Raw genomic sequence first — 12,686 nt, forward strand, 5'->3', positions numbered from 1 at the left:
CCTCATGCACCATTTAAAGATTGGATTTTTCTCGGTTGTAACTTTTTGTCCACATGAAAATTATAAGCTAATTAGAAGCTTTGTTGTTCTTTTGTTGGATTTGGTTGTTCCTTTGGTTTGGACAGGGAGGGATAAGAAAATCAGACTTTGATTAAAACTGGATTTTTGGTTAAAAAATCTGGTTTTAAAATTTGATGTTAAAAATAAAACCAGATTTATCATTTGGATATTTTAAAACCAGATTTAAAATCGGATTTTTAATTTCGATATTAAAAAATTGGATTTAACATCAGGTTAATAAATGACACCAGATCTAAATATTAAACCCGCTATGAAATAGGTTTTTGTTTCTTCAAACCCGTTTTAAGTCGGTGTCTCTTTTTAATCCGGTTCCAGTTTGGTATCATGAACCTAAAATTGGTTCTAAAGTGGATCTTGTTTGGATTTTTGAAAATCCAAACCATGGCGACCCCTACCCAAATGTTATAATACTGAATTTTTCTCCCTTTGGTTATTGATGATCTGCTTCTTTACATGCAAGATAGACCTGTTACATACCATTCAGACGTTTGCAACATTTACAAAATTAATTAGAGATACCTGAAAAAGTTGTTGCTATAGAAAGGTTGAATAAGTATCAATTTTTTAATGAGTCTTACCCCCCATCTTTGGTTTACGGCCTCAACACTGGGCATGACTGGTTTAGGGAAAATTTAATACGATAGATATTTACATCTCAAATGTTTCTAACAACTTCTCTAATGCTTAATTTGCTAAGGTTATATTAATTTCTCATTTTACTTAGACAAATATTTGTTGGGGATGAAAAGTTGTTGCCATGTCATCTTTAACACCACAGAGTTTGTCTCCTTTATTAGCACCTTTGAAAGTTGATAACAAACATTTCATGATTATTTAATTTCATTTTTTTATTATTATTCAGCAACAAAATTGCTATATAATGTCTTAAACGTTGTTTGAAACTTGATTGATATAATTGGTATAGTCATTGTGCACTATTTGGTTTTCCATTATCGTTCTATTGCTGGTTCTCTAATGACCTTCTGTTGTGTAAAGGAATAATCAAATGCCAAAGAAACCTCGGTACACCGTTAGTAATGCAGCCGGAATTGTAGCTGGCCCTAATAGTCAAACCCATGCTACTCCGGTGAGTTATTTAATGCACCAGTTATTTAAAATGTTCATTTGTCTTTTAGTGTATACACTTCTTTAATATAATTTGTGGGAAAATCGAATAAAATAAATAGATGTTCTAACTACTTTATTTTTAGCAAACGGATGGAACGCATGATACGGGAGCAGATACTTCAAGTGTACAGCGACGTGCAAGAGCCCCTCCACCTCCGCGTTCCGACAGCGGTGCTCGACAATCCCGTGTTAACGCTGTACCCTTTCGACCACCTCACAATGAAACACGGCTGGCTTCGTCAGGTGACATTGGGGACGCTCGACTGATGATTAGATTTTTGACGGTTTAGAATTTCACTAATGAAGTCTCGTTGTAAAGTACAGTTTCTAAACCAAACAATAATCCTTTTATACAAAAGATTGTTTATCACAAGTAACAAACCCCTAAATTTATAAACCGAAGTATTGGAACCTCGGGTCATTCTCCCTAGGAATTGTAATAAAGTGTCTTGTTATTGGTTGTGAGTTATATTTGGGGTTTTTAAGATTTTAGACAAGAATTATAAATGGCAAAGAAAATAAACTAACAACTAACAAAATTCTTGGCAATATATGAGAACTAGAAGTCTTATCCTAGTTATCCTCCTCAATTGTGACCACAAATTGTTCATTGCTACCACTTAGTTAACCTCTACAATGGAGGAAAGTCAAGTGGATGAATCAATTTGATTCCTCAAGTCCTAATCAACTCCTAAAGGAAAGACTAGCTTTAGAGGCATTCAAATCAATTAGCAACTTCTAATTATCAATCAACAAAGGAATTAGATAACTCAAGAGTCACTAATTACTCAACCAAAGCTAAGAGGAACAAAATCTACACTAAAACTCAACCAAGCATTTTATCAAATACTTAGAAGGCATGAAAGAAAAGCATAGTAAATTGACAACAACAATAAAATTTAACAACAATTATTGCAATGAATTAATAACAACAATTAAGAGAAACACAATTATTATGAATTACCTCTAATTGAATGGAAAGAAAAGAGAAGGAGCAAGAGTAGATCTACAACAAAGTATAGGAACAACATAAAGGAAATTACAACAAAATAATAGAAGAATGATGAATGTAACAACAAAGAATTGAAGAGTAGAAGTAGAAGAAGATGAATTAAAAACCTAGATCTAAGAACTAACCTAATCATAATCCTAATCCTAGAGAGAAGTGAGAGCTTCTCTCTCTAAAACTACTTCTAACTACTTCTAAAACTAAACTATGACTAATGATGACAAGTATGTTGATTCCCCTTCAATATTTGGCTTAAATAGCATCAGAAATGAGTTGGATTGGGCCCACAAAGCTTCTAAAATCGCTGGCCACGAGTTGCATTAAGTGAATTATGTGCAACCATCGGCACGTCCGCAAACTGTGCATGTGCGTGCCCCTATACGTGATGCAACTATGACAAATCTTATATCGTTTCGAAGCTCCGGATGTTAGCTTTCCAACCCAACTGAAACCGTATCATTTGGACCTCTGTAGCTCAAGTTATGATCGATTAAGTGCGAAGAGGTCGGCTTGATAGCTTTTGCGATTCCTACATTTCTTCATGAGTTCTCCATTTTTACATGCTTTTCCTTCATTTCCTTGATCCAATCTTTGCCTCCTAAATCTAAAATCACTTAACAAACATATCAAGGCATCTAATGGAATCAAGGTGAATTAAATTTAGCTATTTTAAGACCTAAAAAGCATGTTTTCAGTCTTAAGCACAATTAAAGGAGAAGTTATAAAACCATGCTATTTCAATAGATAAATGTGGGTAAAAGGTTATAAAATCCCCTAAATCAAGCACAAGATAAATCCTACAAATGGGGTTTATCAACCTCCCCACACTTAAACCAAGCATGTCCTCATGCTAAAACCAAGAATGCAGTAAGGGTATGGCATTTATTCAATAGAAACTAACTAAATGCAATTTACCTATATGCAACTATCTAAATGAATGCAATTGCTTGGTCAAAATAAATCAATTCCCAAGAAGCATATATGCACAAGGGCTAAGGACTAGCAAGTCTCATCCACAATTGAATTGAGTTATTAAATATTTTTACAAACTTGCATAAAAAGTGATGATTGTAGGTGAAAACATGTAATTGAGCATCAAACCCTTACCGGATGTGTTTGCACTCTATTCACTCAGGTGTTTAAGGTTGATTCACTCAATTCTCCCCCTAATCATGCTTTCCAATATTTGTTCTTCTTCTAACAATCAACATTTATTTCATGCATGCACACATCTATCATGAGGTCTTTTCTTTAGGTTGTAATGGGGTTAGGGTCAAGGTAAGAATGCATATTTGGTTAAGTGAGATTGAAATTTGAATCTTTGATAAGCTTAAACTTCCCACCTAACCTATGACATCCTATACAATTAAGTGCTAACCTAACTACCCATTTTCACTTTTTCACGTACTCATGCATTTCTTTTTCATTTCATAATACTTATGCATTGACCCTTATTGATCTTTTCTTGGGGCATTTTGTCCCCTTTTTTATTTCTTTCTTTTTATTTCTTTCTTTCTTTATCTATATATTTTTCTTTTCTTTTCCATGCTCTTCTTTTTGTTTCCTTTTTTCTTTTGTTTTTCTCATTTATTTTCTTTCCATATACAAGAGCATCAATGCATAAGGTTTTACATTTGATCAATACATGAACATGTACCCCACTCCCAATATTTTCAATAACAATACAAAACTACCCTTTTATTCCCCCAATGTCCCAAGATTTTTCACACTTGAATGTTACACACACACTAGCCTAAGCTAATCAAAGATCCAAATAAGAACATTTATTATTTTCCGCTTTGAGACTTGTAATGTGCTAAATTAAAGAACAAAATGGGTTAATCGTAGGCTCAAATTGGCTAACAATGGGTGATAAGGGGTAAGGCTATTTGGGTAAGTGAGCTAATGAAATGAGGGTCTCAATCATATAAATGCATGAATACACAAAATAATGGAAATAGAGAATCAAACAAATCAAAGATTACAATCATAAAAAGAGAATAATGCACACAAGAAGGAAAAATAAGTGGTTGTAAGATGTAACTACACTATTAGGCTCAAATCTCACTTGCTTGTGTTCTTAGCTCGAAAACATGATCCACAATATATAATTCAAGCAAGTTCTATGAAAATTTTTTTTAGTCAAATCAATTGAGGTGCCCTATAGATAGAAATCTTGAAAAATTTTATTATTTTGACTAAGCTTATTGTGTATACATATGCAAAAATAGGAAAATGAAAGTAAAAATCCTAAAAACCTAAAATGAAATACAAAAGTGTTGAGATTAAAATTTGTCACCCAAAATCGTCGACCGGTCGGACGACCTCCCCACACTTAAAAGTTTGCACTATCCTCAGTGCACTCAAAGATGAGTAAGGGGATACGGCGACTCTCCGAATTGCTACCTTCAGTTGGTAGGTCAACCGGTTGCTGTATGTTCTTAGTCTTGCTTCCGTTATTGCTTATGGTGCATCCATCATAAAAAACAAAAATATAACACCATAAGATGAGAAGATATGAAAGCAAGGAAGCAGACATTGTTGGAATGAGGTAAATCACTAGGATTGAGTGAGTGAATTGATGTGATATTAATGACAAATAAGTGTATGAATTATAAATTGCGTAGTTTAGAACGCACATTAGCATAAAAAGCAATGTCATAGAAGAAGCACGCACTTCACTCATTCTAGTGTGCTTGAGATGCTTTAAGTAAACTTGTAAGGTAAAATAAGCATTAAAGAAGCGTGAAAGCATTCAAGTCAAACATATATGGATGTATATAATCATGAACACAATGCATTAAGATAAATGCTCAACATCATCCATCAAGAGGTTGCCTAATCATAGAATAAGGCTCAAATCACATGGTGGCCAAATCATGCAATTCAAGAAGAGTTACAAGCTCGAAGGCAATTCTCATCACTTGGTATTTTTCAAAAGGTAAGCATAAAAAACTCAAAACCAAGTAGCAAAATATAATCTCAACAATAGAATCCAACAAAGATTATCTCAAAACATTCATGCTAAAATAGCATTTAGGCAATAAAGTGGCAGCAATGCATAGTAAACAAAGTCAATAATCCAACACTTATAATGAAAATAGAGAAAATAAAATGAAAACTAAACTAAAACTAACTAATTAACTAACTAAAATAAATGGTTATCAATGGTGTTTGGAAGTATTGGATGAAGGGTAGGAGAAGGGAAGAAGAAAGGAGGGGGAAAGAGATGGAAAGAAGAGAGGAAAAGAAATGCTTGGAATAAGGGAGTCCACACGTACGCGCGAATGGCGCGCGCGCGGATGGTGGTGCAATGGATATGACGTGTACGCGTACAAGACGCATCAGCATCGATGGCTTATTTTGAGAGTGGCGCGTATGCGCCAGGTGCGCGTACGCGCGAGTGGTTTTGTGCCAAAGGCACAGTGCGCGCACAGTGCAGCATAACTCTCGGGTCAATGTATGGAGGCATGAAGTTTTGCAATCCACGCGTACGCATGCATGGCGCGCGCGCGTGGATGGTCCAAAACGCTTGATGAACGCGTACATGCACAGTACGCGTATGCGTGGATGGTGCTCTATTTTTCAAAATTTTTCTATGTTTTTGCACCAATCCAAGCATTCTAAACCTCCAAACAGCTACCAAAACACCATGAAACCTTATTTAACATACTAAACTACCAACTATACTCAACAAACTAATCAAAACACGAATTTAAACTAATTACCAACATGTACAAAAAGAGAAAATGAAAAGAGGTTTAGAAAGCATCCACCGGATTCACATGAAGGTGTAGATGACCATTCAGAAGATGCAGACTATGACCCGGAGGCGGATGAGATCGAGTCATTTGATGACCATCTAGACAACATGTTTGCCGCACATGAAGTTGAACGTCAATGCAATGCCAACAGCAAAAAAAAAGACACTGATTATTGGGTTGTTGATGTCATAGGTATTCTTCTGATGCTTGCTTCTTAGTAAATGTAATGATTCTTCTCCGTGCATTATATTCTCTTAGTAAACTAACATTTGAAGTTTGTTAATTGCTGTTAGAAAATGGTGTGATCTCTTCTATGGAGCTGACTATTAAGGAGGCATTAGCACTTCCTCCTGAAAAGAAGATCATTCTACACCAAAACAGAGAGTTGCAACAAGTTGGTCAGGCAGCGGGCTTATTGAGTGGGTTCTTGGGGACATTGGGGTCTGATTTTCAACAATTACCAATTTATGCAAAGAGTTGGAAGACAATGAGCAAGGCTTCCAAGGAGCATACATATGACCAGTTTAAGGTAATGTTTACTCTTTTGTTTGATAAAGTAAGGCGCTACCAATGCTCGATGTAAATTGCTATTTTTTTACATATTAAATGAACAATAGAAGGAAAGATTAAGACGCGCACACACATGATATCGACCATACGGATTTTTATAGAATATTCGATAAATTTCTAAGGAATTTTTTGTATAGTTTAAATTACAGTATATAATTATACAGCTTAATCCCCAATTAATCTGATCCTTCGTATATAGCAATGTAACTAATAATTGTAGTAATAATAATAACAATAATAATGAAAAAACTTATAAACCTCATGAAAATGTTAAAGCTGCTCCTATTGCTATTAATTAGAGAGTGACTAACTATTATTTATGATTTTCGGTTAGATAAAAATGTCTGAGGAAAATAAATTTGGAACACATTTGCACAAGTTGATTATGTTACCGTCCTAACTTTGAAATTTTGAATGTTTATGTGGTTTTAATTTTTTCTTGAGAGATTATTTCATTGTTTCCTTTCTATGGGGATGCTGTTTTTTTGGTGATGCAACTCTCCTTTAGTAGGTGGATTTCTTTGGTTTTCTATTTTATTTGTTTTAGTCTGGTAAATTAGAGAAGGATAGTGCATGTTGGGTTTCTTGTAGTTGACTTCTGTGAATTTTGTTGTCGAGAATTGTTGATGTCATAAAGTATGTCTTTTAATAATACATAAGTCTGTTTGAGGTGGTTAATTATTATATGTTGTCTTTTGATCTGAACTACTTGTAGCGAGTCTTCCACTATGAGGACGATAAAAGAGGGTGGATAAAGCGGGAAATTGTACAAAGAATAGGAAGCTGCTGGAGGAATTCAAGAAATCATTTGTTCCATAAGGTTTATGACGAAGAACTAACTTTTGAGGAAAATATCAAGCGTAAGCCAGCAGGAATAGAGGCAAATCACTGGAAAAAAGTTTCTTCAATATCGGTTGGACGATGACACGAAGGTAACAAATATGTAGTTGAAATTTCATTGTATGCGATTTTAAATGGTAATGAATTACTACTAAATATGCTAAATTTATTGTGATAGTGGAAAAACTACTACCCAAAAGTTCATCACCTTATATTTTTTTGTTTCCTGAAGTTGTACGCTCAAGGCTGATCTATAAAATCATTAACAGTGTAGTAATTTATCCCGATAACATTTATTTTTCTTCGTTTTGTGTGTAGGAGAAGTGTAGAAAAAATGCCGTTAATCATTCAAAGCAACAATACACACATACCAAAGGTTCTAAAATGATGGCAAGAAAGAGACACGAAGAAGTAATTAATTTAACTTCAGTTCAAGAATATTGACGTGTTTCTGGTAATACAGTGTTGTCTTTAATACAAATGTGTGTTGATAATTGTTATAGGAGCAACGATAGGGAAGGCCTATTGGGAGAGGAGAGGGATGGACCATGAGTCATAAAAAAAAGAATGAAAAGTATATGAATGAAGAAGTGCGTTTGGTTGGGGTAAATCGTTTTCATTACTTTTTCAAATTTTTCTTTGTAATTACTATCATTGAATTTAGATTAGTGTAAATCCGGACCTCACATGTTTGCATGAAGCAATTGAACTTATTGAGAGCCAAGACTCCTCTAGCAAGGAATTTTCACAAAATGATTCCCTTGCACAAGTGCTTGGAAAGGAGCACCCAGGAAGAGTTCGTGGACTCGGTATTGGTACATGTCCGAGTCGGTGTTTTCGTAACATTCCAGAGCAATCAGACTACGGTGTACAGATTGAGGAGTATCAGATGGAGATTGTGAAACTCAAGGCGGAGGCAGCAGAACTCAAGGCAGCAGCAGCAGAGGAAAAGGCAAAGAGACAGATAATGGAGATAGAGGCAGCTGAAGGGAAGGCAAAAATACAGACAATGGAAAATTTGTTGATATACGTAATCCAACAGCAAGGAGGTAATTTGCCACCTGAAATAGCTGCGGATTTGGATTCTTTGAGAAGTGCACCAACCTCATCCCATGCAAGATGATGTGTGGACACTAATGATTTGACTTATCAGTGTAGGAATCAGAATAATCTTTTATTATTTACTTTCATAATGACTTTTGAGATATTTATTTGTAGTTTTTTTTGTTGACTTTATTTGTAGTTTACAGTGATGGATGCATTGGATGTAAATTATCATTATAATGATTCACCTTTGCAAAATTAATTATGTTTGGTTTCGTGTGTTGTTTTTGGATAGGTTGTTGGTTATTTTAATAAATTAACGCAATTGAGTAGATGAACATATAAAGAATAAAAGAGTTGTCATATTTTATTATAAATTCTGTTTTTTTTTTTTTAAAGTGTTACTCAACATTTGGCAGCGGTTTTAAATCCGCTGCTATATTCATAACATGATTAGTAAACGTATGGCATTTTGCAGCGGTTGTAAACCGCTGCAATCTCCCTTAAATAATATTTTCACGATTTAGTAGCCGATGAAACCGCTATAAAATAATTCTGCTGCAAAATACCATTTAGCAGCGGTTGTACCAGCGGTACTAATAACCACTGCTAAGGGTTTAGCCGCATACTATCTTTCAGCGGATTTATCAACCGCTGCTATCTATTTGGCAGCAGTTAAAAACCGCTACTAATCCTATACATAATCGCTGTTATCTGCCGGATGTGGTGTAGTGTATCTATTATAAAAATAAAATGTACATTATATTTATGCTTTGCATATATAAACACTATACAAATCATCAATTGCTTCTTGCGTTTCCATTTTTGCTTCTTTAACATTTATGTATTTAATATTTATAATTCCCTTTTTCCATAGACTTATGTCGCATGGTGGCTAAAAATTTTTAACATGGGGAAAATGTGAATTTTTGTTAGAAATAGAGATTTTTGGTATATATACAAGTGAATGAAAATTAAAGATATAGTAGATGCAACGCATAGGTCACGTGGTGATTCAACATGCATGCAGTGTGATGGACAACACAGAAAGAATATGTACTATTTGTGTTGTTCACGTGGCGTAAATCCAAGTAACACGCATTATGCGTGTTGCACATGTGTCAGGCATGCAAGTAACACGCACCTTTGTGTGTTGTACATATGTCAAATATCGGTTGGAAGCCATTGTAACACATAACTTATGAAGTAAGTCTTATGCCTATAAAAATCGAAACTCGTTATCATTTTACTTCATTGCGAGAGGTATTTTAGTGCATTATTGGTGTGATGGAGGACACTGCAAATATAGTGATTTACCACAACGATGAGGTTATACGAAATACGTAAGAAGGAGTGAGCTTTGCCACTACAACAAATATGGCCTTTAGCAACGCCAAATTTTGCAACGCCTTAAAACCGTTCTCTTAGATAGGTTTAGACAACGGTTTTTTAAAGTGTTACTGTTGAATTCAATTTTTCATCAATTTATAGCAACAAATTAAAACCGTTCTCTTTGACTATTTTAAAGAACGGTTTTATAACCGTTACCATGATTTACGTTTAAGCAACGGTTTTTTATTGTTGTTTAAAGAATTGTACAAAAGAAACGCATTAAAACCGTTACCAAAATGCTACACTTTAAAACTGTTCTATTAGATGGTCTTAAACAACGGTTTTTACAGTGTTGCTATTGAAGTTCATTTTTCATTACGCTATAGTAACAAAATAAAACCGTTCTCTTTGACTATTTTAAAGAACGGTTTTACAACCATTACAACAATTGTTTATGAAACAACCATTTTTTAATATTATTTAAATAATTATACAAATTAAACAATACCAATAGAAATAATTTCAGATAATCATATAAATATAAACTATTTTTTCTATAAATACTACATTTATAAAATACTCAAAAACTATTGTTATATTTATAAAATACTCAAAAACTATTGTTATAAAAAATAAAATATTATTTTAAAAAAATAAAATTAAAATAAATTATAATAATATATATATTATTATATTATAAAATATAAAAAATATTATTTTAAAAACATAAAGTTAAAATAAATTTATAATAAATATTATATATTTTTATTATAAATATATAACAAATATTAATATAAAGAAATAAATTAAAATAACTTTAGAATAAATATTATATCCATTGAATAAATTTTACTTATAATTTTATTAAATCTTCCTATTATCTTTACATACATAAACTTAAAAGAAAAGAAAAGAAACGAGAAAAGGGAGCTCGAATGGGGGAAACCAGAAGGGCGAAGAAACAGAGAAGAAGAAAGGGAAGAGATGGAAGGGACGGCGCCAGCAAGGGTTCAACCGTCGTCGCCGTCGCCGTAGAGTGGAGGTGGAGGAGTGACCGAGAGAGAGAGAGAGAGAGAGAGTCTGACGTGAGGGAGAAGAGAACGCGAGAACTAGGGAAGGAGGGAGGCTCTATTCCGCGCCGCCATGCCTTCACGCCGCCGAAGGAGGTCACGTCACCGTCAGATCTGAAGCCGCCGAGGAGCCGAACGCCGTCGAAGCCGCACCGTGGCGTCACCGTGGCTGTGCCTCGGTCGAACCCGTCACACCGCCGCTGCCGTGATGTCATTGCTGTCGGGAGGGAGAAGAGATGCGTGAGGAAGGAAGCTCGTAGGGGAGAAAAAAGACGCCGCCTGTGCTGCCAGCTCCGTCGCGTCTGATCTCCACTGTCGCCGTCGAAGGTCCGTCGCCGAGGCCGTGGAGAGGAGCCGCCGTTCATGCTTGTCGCCACCAAAAGAGGAGCCGCTGCCGCCGTCGATTGTCACTGGAGAACACACCGTACCGCCGTGCCTCTGGTCGCCGGAATCACGGACTGGAGAGAAGGGGGCTGCCTCTACTGTTGCTGCTGCCTTGTTCTTTTATTGTAAGCCATCTCTGTTTGAATTCCATTGAATTCATTTCTGTTTTTGATTCTATTGAGCTTGAATTCTCCATTTTGCTGCAACCATGGTCACTGTTGTTGGTTTAATTGATTTGGTTTCTGTTTTGATTTGAATTTTAATTGGTATAATGCTGCCTGTTTTGGTCACTGCTTCTCTGAGTTTAAATGATGGGTTTCTCTCAGTGATAATATTCTAGGTGATTGAGTGATGCAACTTTTATGTAAATTAAGATTTATGACACTCCCTGTAAACATAGAGATGGATTATCACACTTCACCACCCTAAAGATACTGTAAACATGGAGATGGATTATATGGTGACTATTTCCTTCTGAGGAGTAGCATTCTAGAGTTATGCATGAGTTATAGAGTTCATGAGTACATGCAATCCATCTTTTTGATTTTGTAGCACTATGCTTTGCTATATTTCAATGTCAGACTTAATTTGATACCCTGAACAAGCTGCTCTTACATTGTATTTTTATTGTTGCTATACTGTGCATTATTTTTACTATTATTTTTGCTTTGTATATGACTAATATATGACCTGTTTTCACATTAAGATTGGTGTATTAGTACTTCTATTGATTAGGCACTCTTATTAAAAAATGGAATCTTTTTCTACTTTTTGCAATTGGTGTGGAACATGGAAAGGAGATAAACTCTGCAGTAGTTGCAGACAAGTGCGGTACTGCTCTGAGAAACACCAGGTAGCCGAATTGTTTAGATGTTTTATTTAGTCTTCTTTCCACAAATTTTATCCTAATAGTTTATCTTTTGTTTTCCTCATCCCTCTCTCTATTAGTAAACATTATTAGCATTAGGCTTAGTATTATATTTAATTTGCTAACTTTTTTGTTCACTGGAAAATCATTATGAAGGTGAGGGAGAACTATTATTATATTAATTATGCTTCACTACTTCTACTTCTACTTCGCTGCTTCCTGCTTCACTGCCTTGGCTGATTGTGGGTTGTCATCTGTGGTAAGTGGTCTTTTTCTGATTTTCTTTTGTTTAGTTAGGGCGTGTTTGGCTGTTGGCCATTTTTGTTGGAGTTAAGAAAAGAAGGAAAGCGGTGTGTGAGTTTCTTCTGCTTTTGTGTTTGTTTCAGTCCTTGAATAGTGATTAGAGTTTGGATTTGAGAGATGTGATTAACTGATTATGGTGTTGCGATTAGGGAACGGAATAAAGTATGGTAATGTGGATTTGCTAATCTTTTGCTATTGCTTTTGTTCACTAAATTATTATTTGGAAATGCTGTTGTGATTTATTTTGATTTTAATATTGATTTAGTATGTAACTGGTTCTTTGTCAATGCTGC

The sequence above is a fragment of the Arachis stenosperma genome, chromosome 5 (genome assembly GCF_014773155.1).
Source record: "Arachis stenosperma cultivar V10309 chromosome 5, arast.V10309.gnm1.PFL2, whole genome shotgun sequence".
Lineage (NCBI taxonomy): Eukaryota > Viridiplantae > Streptophyta > Magnoliopsida > Fabales > Fabaceae > Arachis > Arachis stenosperma.